The sequence below is a fragment of the Sus scrofa genome, chromosome 18 (genome assembly GCF_054392235.1).
Source record: "Sus scrofa isolate SSC_HxYL_T2T_F1_AM1 chromosome 18, Sscrofa_HxYL_maternal_Yorkshire_Landrace_v2.0, whole genome shotgun sequence".
In the NCBI taxonomy this organism is placed as follows: domain Eukaryota; kingdom Metazoa; phylum Chordata; class Mammalia; order Artiodactyla; family Suidae; genus Sus; species Sus scrofa.
The window spans coordinates 6661656-6683264 of NC_139400.1; positions in this window are offsets into that span (position 1 = coordinate 6661656).

A 21609-nucleotide genomic window follows, 5' to 3' on the forward strand; every position below is an offset into this window, starting at 1 on the left:
ATTTCTTCACGCTGCATGGAATACACTGCATTCAAACACGCTGCATGGAATCCACTGCATTCAATCGAGATCCATTGGGCCATGCTGCATGGAATCCACTGCATTCAATTGGGATACATTGTGCCACGATGCATGGAATTCACTGCAATCAATCAGAATCCACTGCACCACACTGCATGGAATCCACTGCATTCAATCGAGATCCACTGGGCCACGCTGAATGGAATCCACTGCATTCAATCGGGATCCATTTAACCCTGCTGCATGGAATACACTGCGTTCAATCGGGATGCATTTTACCATGCTGCATGGAATCCACTGCATTCAATGACACTGCATGGAATCCACTGCATCAATCGGGATGCATTGCACCATGCTGCATGGAATCCACTTCATTCAATGACACTGCATGGAATCCACTGCAGTCAATCGGGATCCATTGTGCCACATTGCAGGGAAACCACTGCATTCAATAGACATCCATTGCACCATGCTGCATGGAATCCACTGCATTCAATTGGGATTCATTGGGCCTCACTCCATGGAATAAAATGCGTTCAATCAAGATCCATTGGGCCACGATGCATGGAGTGCACTGCATTCAATCAAAATCCATTGCACCACACTGCATGGAATCCACTGCATTCTCTCGAGGTCCATTGGGCCACGCTGCATGGAATCCACTGCATTCAATCGGGATCCATTAAGCCACGCTGCATGGAATACACTGGGTTCAATCAGGATGCATTTTACCATGCTGCATCGAATCCACTGCATTCAGTGACGCTGCATGGAATCCACTGCATTCAATCATGCTTCATTGCAACCAGTGCATTCAATCGGGTACCATAGGGCCACGCTTCATGGAATCCACTGCATTCAATCATGCTTCATTGCAACCACTGCATTCAATCGGGAACCATTGGGCCATGCTGCATGGAATCCACTGCATTCAAACACGCTGCATGGAATCCACTGCATTCAATCGGGATGCTTTGGGCCATGCTGGATAATATCCACTGCATTCAATCGGGATTCATTGGGCCTCGCTGCCTGGAATCCACTGCATTCAATCATGCTGCATGGAATCCACTGCATTCAATCATGCTGCATAAAATCCACTGCATTCAATAGGGTTCCATTTCTTCACGCTGCATGGCATACACTGCATTCAAACACGCTGCATGGAATCCACTGCATTCAATTGGGATCCATTGTGCCACGATGCATGGAATTCACTGCAATCAATCAGAATACACTGCACCACACTGCATGGAATCCACTGCATTCAATCGAGATCCATTGGGCCACTCTGCATGGAATCCACTGCATTCAATCGGGATCCATTTAACCCCGCTGTAAGGAATACACTGCGTTCAATCGGGATGCATTTTACCATGCTGCCTGGAATCCACTGCATTCAATGACACTGCATGGAATTCACTGCATCAATCGGGATGCATTTTACCATGCTGCATGGAATCCACTGCATTCAATGACACTGCATGGAATCCACTGCATCACTCGGGACGCATTTTACCATGCTGCATGGAATCCACTGCATTCAGTGACGCTGCATGGAACCCACTGCAGTCAATCGGGATCCATTGTGCCACATTGCAGGGATGCCACTGCATTCAATCGACATCCATTGCACCATGCTGCATGGAATCCACTGCATTCAATTGGGATCCATTGTGCCACATTGCAGTGAAACCACTGCATTCAATCGACATCCATTGCGCCATGCTGCATGGAATCCGCTGCATTCAATTGGGATTCATTGGGCCTCACTGCATGGAATACACTGCGTTCAATCAAGATCCATTGGGCCACGCTGCATGGAATCCACAGCATTCAATCTGGATCCATTTAGCCATGCTTCATGGAATACACTGCGTTCAATCGGGATGCATTTTACCATGCTGCATGGAATCCACTGCATTCAGTGATGCTGCATGGAATGCACTACCTTCAATCGGGATGCTTTGGGCCATGCTGCATAAAATCCACTGCATTTAATCGGGATGCATTGGGCCACGCTCCATGGAATCAACTGCATTCAATCAAGCTGGATGGAATCCACTGCATTTAATCGGGATGCATTTTACCACGCTGCATGGAATGTACTGCATTCAATCACGCTGCACGGAATTCACTGCATTCATTTGGGATCCATTGCGCCACGATGCATGGAATCCACTGCGTTCAATCAAAATCCATTGCACCACACTGCATGGAATCCACTGCATTCTCTCGAGATCCATTGGGCCACGCTGCATCGAATCCACTGCATTCAATCGGGATCCATTTAGCCACGCTGCATGGAATACACTGCGTTCAATCGGGATGCATTTAACCATGCTGCATCGAATCCACTGCATTCAGTGACGCTGCATGGAATCCACTGCATTCAATCGGGATGCTTTGGGCCTCGCTGCATAAAATCCACTGCATTTAATCGGGATGCATTGGGCCTCACTGCATGGAATCTACTGCATTCAATCATGCTGCATGGAATCCACTGCATTCAATCAAGCTGCATAAAATCCCCTGCATTTAATAGGGTTCAATTTCTCCATGCTGCATGGAATCCACTGCATTCAATCATGCTTCATTGCAACCAGTGCATTCAATCGGGTACCATAGGGCCACGCTTCATGGAATCCACTGCATTCAATCATGCTTCATTGCAACCACTGCATTCAATCGGGAACCATTGGGCCATGCTGCATGGAATCCACTGCATTCAAACACGCTGCATGGAATCCACTGCATTCAATCGGGATGCTTTGGGCCATGCTGGATAATATCCACTGCATTCAATCGGGATTCTTTGGTCCTCGCTGCCTGGAATCCACTGCATTCAATCATGCTGCATGGAATCCACTGCATTCAATCATGCTGCATAAAATCCACTGCATTCAATAGGGTTCCATTTCTTCACGCTGCATGGCATACACTGCATTCAAACACGCTGCATGGAATCCACTGCATTCAATCGAGATCCATTGGGCCACGCTGCATGGAATCCACTGCATTCAATTGGGATCCATTGTGCCACGATGCATGGAATTCACTGCAATCAATCAGAATCCACTGCACCACACTACATGGAATCCACTGCATTCAATCGAGATCCATTGGGCCACGCTGCATGGAATCCACTGCATTCAATCGGGATCCATTTAACCCCGCTGCATGGAATCCACTGCATCAATCGGGATGCATTTTATCATGCTGCATGGAATCCACTGCATTCAATGACACTGCATGGAATCCACTGCATTAATCTGGATGCATTTTACCATGCTGCATGGAATTCACTGCATTCAGTGACGCTGCATTGAATCCACTGCATTCAATCGGGATGCTTTGGGCCTCACTGCATATAATCCACTGCATTTAATCGGGATGCATTGGGCCTCACTGCATGGAATCTACTGCATTCAATCATGCTGCATGGAATCCACTGCATTCAATCATGCTGCATAAAATCCCCTGCATTTAATAGGGTTCAATTTCTCCATGCTGCATGGAATCCACTGCATTCAATCATGCTTCATTGCAACCAGTGCATTCAATCGGGTACCAAAGGGCCACGCTTCATGGAATCCACTGCATTCAATCATGCTTCATTGCAACCCCTGCATTCAATCGGGAACCATTGGGCCATGCTGCATGGAATCCACTGCATTCAAACACGCTGCATGAAATCCACTGCATTCAATCGGGATGCTTTGGGCCATGCTGGATAATATCCACTGCATTCAATCGGGATTCATTGGGCCTCGCTGCCTGGAATCCACTGCATTCAATCATGCTGCATGGAATCCACTGCATTCAATCATGCTGCATAAAATCCACTGCATTCAATAGGGTTCCATTTCTTCACGCTGCATGGCATACACTGCATTCAAACACGCTGCATGGAATCCACTGCATTCAATCGAGATCCATTGGGCCACGCTGCATGGAATCCACTGCATTCAACCGGGATTCATTTATCCCCGCTGCATGGAATGCACTGCGTTCAATCGGGCTGCATTTTACCATGCTCCGTGGTCTTCACTGCATTCAATCATAATGCATGGAATCCACTGCATCAATCGGGATGGATTTTACCATGCTGCATGGAATCCACTGCATTCAGTGACGCTGCATGGAATCCACTGCAGTCAATCGGGATCCATTGTGCCACATTGCAGGGAAACCACTGCATTCAATCGACATCCATTGCGCCATGCTGCATGGAATCCACTGCATTCAATTGGGATTCATTGGGCCTCACTGCATGGAATACACTGCGTTCAATCGAGATCCATTGGGCCACGCTGCATGGAATCCACTGCGTTCAATCGGGATCCATTTAGCCATGCTTCATGGAATACACTGCGTTCAATTGGGATGCATTTTACCATGCTGCATGGAATCCACTGCCTTCAGTGATGCTGCATGGAATGCACTACCTTCAATCGGGATGCTTTGGGCCATGCTGCATAAAATCCACTGCATTTAATCGGGATGCATTGGGCCACGCTCCATGGAATCAACTGCATTCAATCATGCTGCATGGAATCCACTGCATTTAATCGGGATGCATTTTACCACGCTGCATGGAATGTACTGCATTCAATCACGCTGCACGGAATTCACTGCATTCATTTGGGATCCATTGCGCCACGATGCATGGAATCCACTGCGTTCAATCAAAATCCATTGCACCACACTGCATGGAATCCACTGCATTCTCTCGAGATCCATTGGGCCACGCTGCATCGAATCCACTGCATTCAATCGGGATCCATTTAGCCACGCTGCATGGAATACACTGCGTTCAATCGGGATGCATTTAACCATGCTGCATCGAATCCACTGCATTCAGTGACGCTGCATGGAATCCACTGCATTCAATCGGGATGCTTTGGGCCTCGCTGCATAAAATCCACTGCATTTAATCGGGATGCATTGGGCCTCACTGCATGGAATCTACTGCATTCAATCATGCTGCATGGAATCCACTGCATTCAATCAAGCTGCATAAAATCCCCTGCATTTAATAGGGTTCAATTTCTCCATGCTGCATGGAATCCACTGCATTCAATCATGCTTCATTGCAACCAGTGCATTCAATCGGGTACCATAGGGCCACGCTTCATGGAATCCACTGCATTCAATCATGCTTCATTGCAACCACTGCATTCAATCGGGAACCATTGGGCCATGCTGCATGGAATCCACTGCATTCAAACACGCTGCATGGAATCCACTGCATTCAATCGGGATGCTTTGGGCCATGCTGGATAATATCCACTGCATTCAATCGGGATTCTTTGGTCCTCGCTGCCTGGAATCCACTGCATTCAATCATGCTGCATGGAATCCACTGCATTCAATCATGCTGCATAAAATCCACTGCATTCAATAGGGTTCCATTTCTTCACGCTGCATGGCATACACTGCATTCAAACACGCTGCATGGAATCCACTGCATTCAATCGAGATCCATTGGGCCACGCTGCATGGAATCCACTGCATTCAATTGGGATCCATTGTGCCACGATGCATGGAATTCACTGCAATCAATCAGAATCCACTGCACCACACTACATGGAATCCACTGCATTCAATCGAGATCCATTGGGCCACGCTGCATGGAATCCACTGCATTCAATCGGGATCCATTTAACCCCGCTGCATGGAATCCACTGCATCAATCGGGATGCATTTTATCATGCTGCATGGAATCCACTGCATTCAATGACACTGCATGGAATCCACTGCATTAATCTGGATGCCTTTTACCATGCTGCATGGAATTCACTGCATTCAGTGACGCTGCATTGAATCCACTGCATTCAATCGGGATGCTTTGGGCCTCACTGCATATAATCCACTGCATTTAATCGGGATGCATTGGGCCTCACTGCATGGAATCTACTGCATTCAATCATGCTGCATGGAATCCACTGCATTCAATCATGCTGCATAAAATCCCCTGCATTTAATAGGGTTCAATTTCTCCATGCTGCATGGAATCCACTGCATTCAATCATGCTTCATTGCAACCAGTGCATTCAATCGGGTACCAAAGGGCCACGCTTCATGGAATCCACTGCATTCAATCATGCTTCATTGCAACCCCTGCATTCAATCGGGAACCATTGGGCCATGCTGCATGGAATCCACTGCATTCAAACACGCTGCATGAAATCCACTGCATTCAATCGGGATGCTTTGGGCCATGCTGGATAATATCCACTGCATTCAATCGGGATTCATTGGGCCTCGCTGCCTGGAATCCACTGCATTCAATCATGCTGCATGGAATCCACTGCATTCAATCATGCTGCATAAAATCCACTGCATTCAATAGGGTTCCATTTCTTCACGCTGCATGGCATACACTGCATTCAAACACGCTGCATGGAATCCACTGCATTCAATCGAGATCCATTGGGCCACGCTGCATGGAATCCACTGCATTCAACCGGGATTCATTTATCCCCGCTGCATGGAATGCACTGCGTTCAATCGGGCTGCATTTTACCATGCTCCGTGGTCTTCACTGCATTCAATCATAATGCATGGAATCCACTGCATCAATCGGGATGGATTTTACCATGCTGCATGGAATCCACTGCATTCAGTGACGCTGCATGGAATCCACTGCAGTCAATCGGGATCCATTGTGCCACATTGCAGGGAAACCACTGCATTCAATCGACATCCATTGCGCCATGCTGCATGGAATCCACTGCATTCAATTGGGATTCATTGGGCCTCACTGCATGGAATACACTGCGTTCAATCGAGATCCATTGGGCCACGCTGCATGGAATCCACTGCGTTCAATCGGGATCCATTTAGCCATGCTTCATGGAATACACTGCGTTCAATTGGGATGCATTTTACCATGCTGCATGGAATCCACTGCCTTCAGTGATGCTGCATGGAATGCACTACCTTCAATCGGGATGCTTTGGGCCATGCTGCATAAAATCCACTGCATTTAATCGGGATGCATTGGGCCACGCTCCATGGAATCAACTGCATTCAATCATGCTGCATGGAATCCACTGCATTTAACCGGGATGCATTTTACCATGCTGCATGGAATGTACTGCATTCAATCACGCTGCATGGAATTCACTGCATTCAATTGGGATCCATTGCGCCAAAATGCATGGAATCCACTGCGTTCAATCAAAATCCACTGCACCACACTGCATGGAATCCACTGCATTCAATCGGGATCCATTAAGCCACGCTGCATGGAATACACTGGGTTCAATGGGGATGCATTTTACCATGCTGCTGGAATCCACTGCATTCAGTGATGCCGCATGGAACCACTGCATTCAATCGGGATACTTTGGGCGTCGCTGCATAAAATCCACCTCATTTAATCGGGATGCATTGGGCCTCACTGCATGGAATCTACTGCATTCAATCATGCTGCATGGAATCCACTGCATTCTATCATGCTGCATAAAATCCCCTGCATTTAATATGGTTCAATTTCTCCATGCTGCATGGAATCCACTGCATTCAATCATGCTTCATTGCAACCAGTGCATTCAATCGGGTACCATAGGGCCATGCTTCATGGAATCCACTGCATTCAATCATGCTTCATTGCAACCACTGCATTCAATCGGGAACCATTGGGCCATGCTGCATGGAATCCACTGCATTCAAACACGCTGCATGGAATCCACTGCATTCAATCGGGATGCTTTGGGCCATGCTGGATAATATCCACTGCATTCAATCGGGATTCATTGGGCCTCGCTGCCTGGAATCCACTGCATTCAATCATGCTGCATGGAATCAACTGCATTCAATAGGGTTCCATTTCTTCACGCTGCATGGAATACACTGCATTCAAACACGCTGCATGGAATCCACTGCATTCAATCGAGATCCATTGGGCCACGCTGCATGGAATCCACTGCATTCAATCGGGATCCATTTAACCCCGCTGCATGGAATACACTGCATCAATCGGGATGCATTTTACCATGCTGCATGGAATCCACTGCATTCAATGACACTGCATGGAATCCACTGCATTCACTCGGGATCCATTTAGCCATGCTGCATCGAATCCACTGCATTCAATCGGGATCCATTTAGCCACGCTGCATGGAATAGTCTTCGTTCAATCGGGATGCATTTAACCATGCTGCATCGAATCAACTGCATTCAGTGACGCTGCATGGAATCCACTGCATTCAATCGGGATGCATTGGGCCACGCTCCATGGAATCAACTGCATTCAATCAAGCTGGATGGAATCCACTGCATTTAATCGGGATGCATTTTACCATGCTGCATGGAATGTACTGCATTCAATCACGCTGCATGGAATTCACTGCATTCAATTGGGATCCATTGTGCAACGATGCATGGAATCCACTGCGTTCAATCAAAATCCATTGCACCACACTGCATGGAATCCACTGCATTCTCTCGAGATCCATTGGGCCACGCTGCATGGAATCCACTGCATTCAATCGGGATCCATTTAGCCACGCTGCATGGAACACACTGCGTTCAATCGGGATGCATTTAACCATGCTGCATCGAATCCACTGCATTCAGTGACGCTGCATGGAATCCACTGCATTCAATCGGGATGCTTTGGGCCTCGCTGCATAAAATCCACTGCATTTAATCGGGATGCATTGGGCCTCACTGCATGGAATCTACTGCATTCAATCATGCTGCATGGAATCCACTGCATTCAATCATGCTGCATAAAATCCCCTGCATTTAATAGGGTTCAATTTCTCCATGCTGCATGGAATCCACTGCATTCAATCATGCTTCCTTGCAACCAGTGCATTCAATCGGGTACCATAGGGCCACGCTTCATGGAATCCACTGCATTCAATCATGCTTCATTGCAACCACTGCATTCAATCGGGAACCATAGGGCCATGCTGCATGGAATCCACTGCATTCAAACACGCTGCATGGAATCCACTGCATTCAATCGGGATGCTTTGGGCCATGCTGGATAATATCCACTGCATTCAATCGGGATTCATTGGGCCTCGCTGCCTGGAAGCCACTGCATTCAATCATGCTGCATGGAATCCACTGCATTCAATAGGGTTCCATTTCTTCACGCTGCATGGCATACACTGCATTCAAACACGCTGCATGGAATCCACTGCATTCAATTGGGATCCATTGGGCCACGCTGCATGGAATCCACTGCATTCAATCGGGATCCATTTAACCCCGCTGCATGGAATGCACTGCGTTCAATCGGGATGCATTTTACCATGCTCCGTGGTTTTCACTGCATTCAATCATAATGCATGGAATCCACTGCATCAATCGGGATGCATTTTACCATGCTGCATGGAATCCACTGCATTCAGTGATGCTGCATGGAATGCACTACCTTCAATCGGGATGCTTTGGGCCATCCTCCATAAAATCCACTGCATTTAATCGGGATGCATTGGGCCACGCTCCATGGAATCAACTGCATTCAATCAAGCTGGATGGAATCCACTGCATTCAACCGGGATGCATTTTACCATGCTGCATGGAATGTACTGCATTCAATCACGCTGCATGGAATTCACTGCATTCAATTGGGATCCATTGTGCAACGATGCATGGAATCCACTGCGTTCAATCAAAATCCATTGCACCACACTGCATGGAATCCACTGCATTCAATTGGGATCCATTAAGCCACGCTGCATGGAATACACTGGATTCAATCGGGATGCATTTTACCATGCTGCATCGAATCCACTGCATTCATTGATGCCGCATGGAACCACTGCATTCAATTGGGATACTTTGGGCCTTACTGCATAAAATCCACTGCATTTAATCGGGATGCATTGGGCCTCACTGCATGGAATCTACTGCATTCAATCATGCTGCATTGAATCCACTGCATTCAATCATGCTGCATAAAATCCCCTGCATTTAATAGGGTTCAATTTCTCCATGCTGCATGGAATCCACTGCATTCAATCATGCTTCATTGCAACCAGTGCATTCAATCGGGTACCATAGGGCCACACTTCATGGAATCCACTGCATTCAATCATGCTTCATTGCAACCACTGCTTTCAATCGGGTACCACTGGGCCATGCTGCATGGAATCCACTGCATTCAAACACGCTGCATGGAATCCACTGCATTCAATCGGGATGCTTTGGGCCATGCTGGATAATATCCACTGCATTCAATCGGGATTCATTGGGCCTCGCTGCCTGGAATCCACTGCATTGAATCATGCTGCATGGAATCCACTGCACTCAATAGGGTTCCATTTCTTCACGCTGCATGGAATACACTGCATTCAAACACGCTGCATGGAATCCACTGCATTCAATCGAGATCCATTGGGCCATGCTGCATGGAATCCACTGCATTCAATTGGGATACATTGTGCCATGATGCATGGAATTCACTGCAATCAATCAGAATCCACTGCACCACACTGCATGGAATCCACTGCATTCAATCGAGATCCACTGGGCCACGCTGAATGGAATCCACTGCATTCAATCGGGATCCATTTAACTCCGCTGCATGGAATACACTGCGTTCAATCGGGATGCATTTTACCATGCTGCATGGAATCCACTGCATTCAATGACACTGCATGGAATCCACTGCATCAATCGGGATGCATTGCACCATGCTGCATGGAATCCACTTCATTCAATGACACTGCATGGAATCCACTGCAGTCAATCGGGATCCATTGTGCCACATTGCAGGGAAACCACTGCATTCAATAGACATCCATTGCACCATGCTGCATGGAATCCACTGCATTCAATTGGGATTCATTGGGCCTCACTCCATGGAATAAAATGCGTTCAATCAAGATCCATTGGGCCACGATGCATGGAGTGCACTGCGTTCAATCAAAATCCATTGCACCACACTGCATGGAATCCACTGCATTCTCTCGAGGTCCATTGGGCCACGCTGCATGGAATCCACTGCATTCAATCGGGATCCATTAAGCCACGCTGCATGGAATACACTGGGTTCAATCAGGATGCATTTTACCGTGCTGCATCGAATCCCCTGCATTCAGTGACGCTGCATGGAATCCACTGCATTCAATCATGCTGCATAAAATCCCCTGCATTTAATAGGGTTCAATTTCTCCATGCTGCATGGAATCCACTGCATTCCATCATGCTTCATTGCAACCAGTGCATTCAATCGGGTACCATAGGGCCACGCTTCATGGAATCCACTGCATTCAATCATGCTTCATTGCAACCACTGCATTCAATAGGGAACCATTGGGCCATGCTGCATGGAATCCACTGCATTCAAACACGCTGCATGGAATCCACTGCATTCAATCGGGATGCTTTGGGCCATGCTGGATAATATCCACTGCATTCAATCGGGATTAATTGGGCCTCGCTGCCTGGAATCCACTGCATTCAATCATGCTGCATGGAATCCACTGCATTCAATAGGGTTCCATTTCTTCACGCTGCATGGCATACACTGCATTCAAACACGCTGCATGGAATCCACTGCATTCAATTGGGATCCATTGTGCCACGATGCATGGAATTCACTGCCATCAATCAGAATACACTGCATCACACTGCATGGAATCCACTGCATTCAATCGAGATCCATTGGGCCACACTGCATGGAATCCACTGCATTCAATCGGGATCCATTTAACCCCGCTGTATGGAATACACTGCATTCAATCGGGATGCATTTTACCATGCTGCATGGAATCCACTGCATTCAATGACACTGCATGGAATCCACTGCATCAATCGGGATGCATTTTACCATGCTGCATGGAATCCACTGCATTCAATGACACTGCATGGAATCCACTGCATCACTCGGGATGCATTTTACCATGCTGCATGGAATCCACTGCATTCAGTGACGCTGCATGGAATCCACTGCATTCAATCGGGATGCTTTGGGCCTCGCTGCATAAAATCCACTGCATTTAATCGGGATGCATTGGGCCGCACTGCATGGAATCTACTGCATTCAATCATGCTGCATGGAATCCACTGCATTCAATCGGGATGCTTTGGGCCTCGCTGCATAAAATCCACTGCATTTAATCGGGATGCATTGGGCCACACTTCATGGAATCCACTGCATTCAATCATGCTTCATTGCAACCACTGCATTCAATCGGGAACCACTGGGCCATGCTGCATGGAATCCACTGCATTCAAACACGCTGCATGGAATCCACTGCATTCAATCGGGATGCTTTGGGCCATGCTGGATAATATCCACTGCATTCAATCGGGATTCATTGGGCCTCGCTGCCTGGAATCCACTGCATTGAATCATGCTGCATGGAATCCACTGCATTCAATAGCGTTCCATTTCTTCACGCTGCATGGAATACACTGCATTCAAACACGCTGCATGGAATCCACTGCATTCAATTGGGATACATTGTGCCACGATGCATGGAATTCACTGCAATCAATCAGAATCCACTGCACCACACTGCATGGAATCCACTGCATTCAATCGAGATCCATTGGGCCACGCTGCATGGAATCCACTGCATTCAATCGGGATCCATTTAACCCCGCTGCATGGAATACACTGCGTTCAATCGGGATGCATTTTACCATGCTGCATGGAATCCACTGCATTCAATGACACTGCATGGAATCCACTGCATCAATCGGGATGCATTGCACCATGCTGCATGGAATCCACTGCATTCAATGACACTGCATGGAATCCACTGCATCAATCGGGATGCATTTTACCATGCTGCATGGAATCCACTGCATTCAATGACACTGCATGGAATCCACTGCATCACTCGGGATGCATTTTACCATGCTGCATGGAATCCACTGCATTCAGTGACGCTGCATGGAATCCACTGCATTCAATCGGGATGCTTTGGGCCTCGCTGCATAAAATCCACTGCATTTAATCGGGATGCATTGGGCCTCACTGCATGGAATCTACTGCATTCAATCATGCTGCATGGAATTCACTGCATTCAATCGGGATGCTTTGGGCCTCGCTGCATAAAATCCACTGCATTTAATCGGGATGCATTGGGCCACACTTCATGGAATCCACTGCATTCAATCATGCTTCATTGCAACCACTGCATTCAATCGGGAACCACTGGGCCATGCTGCATGGAATCCACTGCATTCAAACACGCTGCATGGAATCCACTGCATTCAATCGGGATGCTTTGGGCCATGCTGGATAATATCCACTGCATTCAATCGGGATTCATTGGGCCTCGCTGCCTGGAATCCACTGCATTGAATCATGCTGCATGGAATCCACTGCATTCAATAGGGTTCCATTTCTTCACGCTGCATGGAATACACTGCATTCAAACACGCTGCATGGAATCCACTGCATTCAATCGAGATCCATTGGGCCATGCTGCATGGAATCCACTGCATTCAATTGGGATACATTGTGCCACGATGCATGGAATTCACTGCAATGAATCAGAATCCACTGCACCACACTGCATGGAATCCACTGCATTCAATCGAGATCCACTGGGCCACGCTGAATGGAATCCACTGCATTCAATCGGGATCCATTTAACCCCGCTGCATGGAATACACTGCGTTCAATCGGGATGCATTTTACCATGCTGCATGGAATCCACTGCATTCAATGACACTGCATGGAATCCACTGCAGTCAATCGGGATCCATTGTGCCACATTGCAGGGAAACCACTGCATTCAATAGACATCCATTGCACCATGCTGCATGGAATCCACTGCATTCAATTGGGATTCATTGGGCCTCACTGCATGGAATAAAATGCGTTCAATCAAGATCCATTGGGCCACGATGCATGGAGTGCACTGCGTTCAATCAAAATCCATTGCACCACACTGCATGGAATCCACTGCAATCTCTCTAGGTCCATTGGGCCACGCTGCATGGAATCCACTGCATTCAATCGGGATCCATTAAGCCACGCTGCATGGAATACACTGGGTTCAATCAGGATGCATTTTACCATGCTGCATCGAATCCACTGCATTCAGTGACGCTGCATGGAATCCACTGCATTCAATCATGCTTCATTGCAACCAGTGCATTCAATCGGGTACCATAAGGCCACGCCTCATGGAATCCACTGCATTCAATCATGCTTCATTGCAACCACTGCATTCAATAGGGAACCATTGGGCCATGCTGCATGGAATCCACTGCATTCAAACACGCTGCATGGAATCCACTGCATTCAATCGGGATGCTTTGGGCCATGCTGGATAATATCCACTGCATTCACTCGGGATTCATTGGGCCTCGCTGCCTGGAATCCACTGCATTCAATCATGCTGCATGGAATCCACTGCATTCAATAGGGTTCCATTTCTTCACGCTGCATGGCATACACTGCATTCAAACACGCTGCATGGAATCCACTGCATTCAATTGGGATCCATTGTGCCACGATGCATGGAATTCACTGCCATCAATCAGAATACACTGCATCACACTGCATGGAATCCACTGCATTCAATCGAGATCCAATGGGCCACACTGCATGGAATCCACTGCATTCAATCGGGATCCATTTAACCCCGCTGTATGGAATACACTGCATTCAATCGGGATGCATTTTACCATGCTGCATGGAATCCACTGCATTCAATGACACTGCATGGAATCCACTGCATCAATCGGGATGCATTTTACCATGCTGCATGGAATCCACTGCATTCAATGACACTGCATGGAATCCACTGCATCACTCGGGATGCATTTTACCATGCTGCATGGAATCCACTGCATTCAGTGACGCTGCATGGAATCCACTGCATTCAATCGGGATGCTTTGGGCCTCGCTGCATAAAATCCACTGCATTTAATCGGGATGCATTGGGCCTCACTGCATGGAATCTACTGCATTCAATCATGCTGCATGGAATCCACTGCATTCAATCATGCTGCATAAAATCCCCTGCATTTAATAGGGTTCAATTTCTCCATGCTGCATGGAATCCACTGCATTCAATCATGCTTCATTGCAACCAGTGCATTCAATCGGGTACCATAGGGCCACGCTTCATGGAATCCACTGCATTCAATCATGCTTCATTGCAACCACTGCATTCAATCGGGAACCATTGGGCCATGCTGCATGGAATCCTCTGCATTCAAACACGCTGCATGGAATCCACTGCATTCAATAGGGTTCCATTTCTTCACGCTGCATGGAATACACTGCATTCAAACACGCTGCATGGAATCCACTGCATTCAATCGAGATCCATTGGGCCACGCTGCATGGAATCCACTGCATTCAATCGGGATCCATTTAACCCCGCTGCATGGAATACACTGCATCAATTGGGATGCATTTTACCATGCTGCATGGAATCCACTGCATTCAATGACACTGCATGGAATCCACTGCATTCACTCGGGATCCATTTAGCCATGCTGCATGGAATCCACTGCATCAATCGGGATGCATTTTACCATGCTGCATGGAATCCACTGCATTCAGTGATGCTGCATGGAATGCACTACCTTCAATCGGGATGCTTTGGGCCATACTGCATAAAATCCACTGCATTTAATCGGGATGCATTGGGCCACGCTCCATGGAATCAACTGCATTCAATCAAGCTGGATGGAATCCACTGCATTTAATCGGGATGCATTTTACCACGCTGCATGGAATATACTGCATTCAATCACGCTGCAGGGAATTCACTTCATTCAATTGGGATCCATTGCACCACGATGCATGGAATCTACTGCGTTCAATTAAAATCCATTGCACCACACTGCATGGAATCCACTGCAATCTCTCGAGATCCATTGGGCCACGCTGCATCGAATCCACTGCATTCAATCGGGATCCATTTAGCCACGCTGCATGGAATAGTCTTCGTTCAATCGGGATGCATTTAACCATGCTGCATCGAATCCACTGCATTCAGTGACGCTGCATGGAATCCACTGCATTCAATCGGGATGCTTTGGGCCTCGCTGCATAAAATCCACTGCATTTAATCGGGATGCATTGGGCCACGCTCCATGGAATCAACTGCATTCAATCAAGCTGGATGGAATCCACTGCATTTAATCGGGATGCATTTTACCATGCTGCATGGAATGTACTGCATTCAATCACGCTGCATGGAATTCACTGCATTCAATTGGGATCCATTGTGCAACGATGCATGGAATCCACTGCGTTCAATCAAAATCCATTGCACCACACTGCATGGAATCCACTGCATTCTCTCGAGATCCATTGGGCCACGCTGCATGGAATCCACTGCATTCAATCGGGATCCATTTAGCCACGCTGCATGGAATACACTGCGTTCAATCGGGATGCATTTAACCATGCTGCATCGAATCCACTGCATTCAGTGACGCTGCATGGAATCCACTGCATTCAATCGGGATGCTTTGGGCCTCGCTGCATAAAATCCACTGCATTTAATCGGGATGCATTGGGCCTCACTGCATGGAATCTACTGCATTCAATCATGCTGCATGGAATCCACTGCATTCAATCATGCTGCATAAAATCCCCTGCATTTAATAGGGTTCAATTTCTCCATGCTGCATGGAATCCACTGCATTCAATCATGCTTCATTGCAACCAGTGCATTCAATCAGGTACCATAGGGCCACGCTTCATGGAATCCACTGCATTCAATCATGCTTCATTGCAACCACTGCATTCAATCGGGAACCATTGGGCCATGCTGCATGGAATCCACTGCATTCAAACACGCTGCATGGAATCCACTGCATTCAATCGGGATGCTATGGGCCATGCTGGATAATATCCACTGCATTCAATCGGGATTCATTGGGCCTCGCTGCCTGGAATCCACTGCATTCAATCATGCTGCATGGAATCCACTGCATTCAATCATGCTGCATGGAATCCACTGCATTCAATAGGGTTCCATTTCTTCACGCTGCATGGCATACACTGCATTCAAACACGCTGCATGGAATCCACTGCATTCAATTGGGATCCATTGTGCCACGATGCATGGAATTCACTGCCATCAATCAGAATACACTGCATCACACTGCATGGAATGCACTGCATTCAATCGAGATCCATTGGGCCACACTGCATGGAATCCACTTCATTCAATCGGGATCCATTTAACCCCGCTGTATGGAATACACTGCATTCAATCGGGATGCATTTTACCATGCTGCATGGAATCCACTGCATTCAATGACACTGCATGGAATCCACTGCATCAATCGGGATGCATTTTACCATGCTGCATGGAATCCACTGCATTCAATGACACTGCATGGAATCCACTGCATCACTCGGGATGCATTTTACCATGCTGCATGGAATCCACTGCATTCAGTGACGCTGCATGGAATCCACTGCATTCAATCGGGATGCTTTGGGCCTCGCTGCATAAAATCCACTGCATTTAATCGGGATGCATTGGGCCGCACTGCATGGAATCTACTGCATTCAATCATGCTGCATGGAATCCACTGCATTCAATCGGGATGCTTTGGGCCTCGCTGCATAAAATCCACTGCATTTAATCGGGATGCATTGGGCCACACTTCATGGAATCCACTGCATTCAATCATGCTTCATTGCAACCACTGCATTCAATCGGGAACCACTGGGCCATGCTGCATGGAATCCACTGCATTCAAACACGCTGCATGGAATCCACTGCATTCAATCGGGATGCTTTGGGCCATGCTGGATAATATCCACTGCATTCAATCGGGATTCATTGGGCCTCGCTGCCTGGAATCCACTGCATTCAATCATGCTGCATGGAATCCACTGCATTCAATAGGGTTCCATTTCTTCACGCTGCATGGCATACACTGCATTCAAACACGCTGCATGGAATCCACTGAATTCAATTGGGATCCATTGTGCCACGATGCATGGAATTCACTGCAATCAATCAGAATACACTGCATCACACTGCATGGAATCCACTGCATTCAATCGAGATCCATTGGGCCACACTTCATGGAATCCACGGCATTCAATCGGGATCCATTTAACCCCGCTGTGTGGAATACACTGCATTCAATCGGGATGCATTTTACCATGCTGCATGGAATCCACTGCATTCAATGACACTGCATGGAATCCACTGCATCAATCGGGATGCATTTTACCATGCTGCATGGAATCCACTGCATTCAATGACACTGCATGGAATCCACTGCATCACTCGGGATGCATTTTACCATGCTACATGGAATCCACTGCATTCAGTGACGCTGCATGGAATCCACTGCATTCAATCGGGATGCTTTGGGCCTCGCTGCATAAAATCCACTGCATTTAATCGGGATACATTGGGCCTCACTGCATGGAATCTACTGCATTCAATCATGCTGCATGGAATCCACTGCATTCAATCATGCTGCATAAAATCCCCTGCATTTAATAGGGTTCAATTTCTCCATGCTGCATGGAATCCACTGCATTCAATCATGCTTCATTGCAACCAGTGCATTCAATCGGGTACCATAGGGCCACGCTTCATGGAATCCACTGCATTCAATCATGCTTCATTGCAACCACTGCATTCAATCGGGAACCATTGGGCCATGCTGCATGGAATCCTCTGCATTCAAACACGCTGCATGGAATCCACTGCATTCAATAGGGTTCCATTTCTTCACGCTGCATGGAATACACTGCATTCAAACACGCTGCATGGATTCCACTGCATTCAATCGAGATCCATTGGGCCACGCTGCATGGATTCCACTGCATTCCATCGGGATCCATTTAACCCCGCTGCATGGAATACACTGCATCAATCGGGATGCATTTTACCATGCTGCATGGAATCCACTGCATTCAATGACACTGCATGGAATCCACTGCATTCACTCGGGATCCATTTAGCCATGCTGCATGGAATCCACTGCATCAATCGGGATGCATTTTACCATGCTGCATGGAATCCACTGCATTCAGTGATGCTGCATGGAATGCACTACCTTCAATCGGGATGCTTTGGGCCATACTGCATAAAATCCACTGCATTTAATCGGGATGCATTGGGCCACGCTCCATGGAATCAACTGCATTCAATCAAGCTGGATGGAATCCACTGCATTTAATCGGGATGCATTTTACCACGCTGCATGGAATATACTGCATTCAATCACGCTGCATGGAATTCACTTCATTCAATTGGGATCCATTGCACCACGATGCATGGAATCGACTGCGTTCAATTAAAATCCATTGCACCACACTGCATGGAATCCACTGCAATCTCTCGAGATCCATTGGGCCACGCTGCATCGAATCCACTGCATTCAATCGGGATCCATTTAGCCACGCTGCATGGAATAGTCTTCGTTCAATCGGGATGCATTTAACCATGCTGCATCGAATCCACTGCATTCAGTGACGCTGCATGGAATCCACTGCATTCAATCGGGATGCTTTGGGCCTCGCTGCATAAAATCCACTGCATTTAATCGGGATGCATTGGGCCACGCTCCATGGAATCAACTGCATTCAATCAAGCTGGATGGAATCCACTGCATTTAATCGGGCTGCATTTTACCATGCTGCATGGAATGTACTGAATTCAATCACGCTGCATGGAATTCACTGCATTCAATTGGGATCCATTGTGCAACAATGCATGGAATCCACTGCGTTCAATCAAAATCCATTGCACCACACTGCATGGAATCCACTGCATTCAATCGGGATCCATTTAGCCACGCTGCATGGAATACACTGCGTTCAATCGGGATGCATTTAACCATGCTGCATCGAATCCACTGCATTCAGTGACGCTGCATGGAATCCACTGCATTCAATCGGGATGCTTTGGGCCTCGCTGCATAAAATCCACTTCATTTAATCGGGATGCATTGGGCCTCACTGCATGGAATCTACTGCATTCAATCATGCTGCATGGAATCCACTGCATTCAATCATGCTGCATAAAATCCCCTGCATTTAATAGGGTTCAATTTCTCCATGCTGCATGGAATCCACTGCATTCAATCATGCTTCATTGCAACCAGTGCATTCAATCGGGTACCATAGGGCCACGCTTCATGGAATCCACTGCATTCAATCATGCTTCATTGCAACCACTGCATTCAATCGGGAACCTTAGGGCCATGCTGCATGGAATCCACTGCATTCAAACACGCTGCATGGAATCCACTGCATTCAATCGGGATGCTTTGGGCCATGCTGGATAATATCCACTGCATTCAATCGGGATTCATTGGGCCTCGCTGCCTGGAATCCACTGCATTCAATCATGCTGCATGGAATCCACTGCATTCAATCATGCTGCATAAAATCCACTGCATTCAATAGGGTTCCATTTCTTCACGCTGCATGGCATACACTGCATTCAAACACGCTGCATGGAATCCACTGCATTCAATTGGGATCCATTGGGCCACGCTGCATGGAATCCACTGCATTCAATCGGGATCCATTTAACCCCGCTGCATGGAATGCACTGCGTTCAATCGGGATGCATTTTACCATGCTCCGTGGTTTTCACTGCATTCAATCATAATGCATGGAAACCACTGCATCAATCGGGATGCATTTTACCATGCTGCATGGAATCCACTGCATTAAGTGATGCTGCATGGAATGCACTACCTTCAATCGGGATGCTTTGGGCCATGCTGCATAAAATCCACTGCATTTAATCGGGATGCATTGGGCCACGCTCCATGGAATCAACTGCATTCAATCATGCTGGATGGAATCCACTGCATTCAACCGGGATGCATTTTACCATGCTGCATGGAATGTACTGCATTCAATGACGCTGCATGGAATTCACTGCATTCAATTGGGATCCAATGCGCCAAAATGCATGGAATCCACTGCGTTCAATCAAAATCCATTGCACCACGCTGCATGGAATCCACTGCATTCAATCGGGATCCATTAAGCCACGCTGCATGGAATACACTGGGTTCAATCGGGATGCATTTTACCATGCTGCATCGAATCCACTGCATTCAGTGATGCCACATGGAACCACTGCATTCAATTGAGATACTTTGGGCCTTACTGCATAAAATCCACTGCATTTAATCGGGATGCATTGGGCCTCACTGCATGGAATCTACTGCATTCAATCATGCTGCATGGAATCCACTGCATTCAATCATGCTGCATAAAATCCCCTGCATTTAATAGGGTTCAACTTCTCCATGCTGCATGGAATCCACTGCATTCAATCATGCTTCATTGCAACCAGTGCATTCAATCGGGTACCATAGGGCCACGCTTCATGGAATCCACTGCATTCAATCATGCTTCATTGCAACCCCTGCATTCAATCGGGAACCATTGGGCCATGCTGCATGGAATCCACTGCATTCAAACACGCTGCATGAAATCCACTGCATTCAATCGGGATGCTTTGGGCCATGCTGGATAATATCCACTGCATTCAATCGGGATTCATTGGGCCTCGCTGCCTGGAATCCACTGCATTCAATCATGCTGCATGGAATCCACTGCATTCAATCATGCTGCATAAAATCCAGTGCATTCAATAGGGTTCCATTTCTTCACGCTGCATGGCATACACTGCA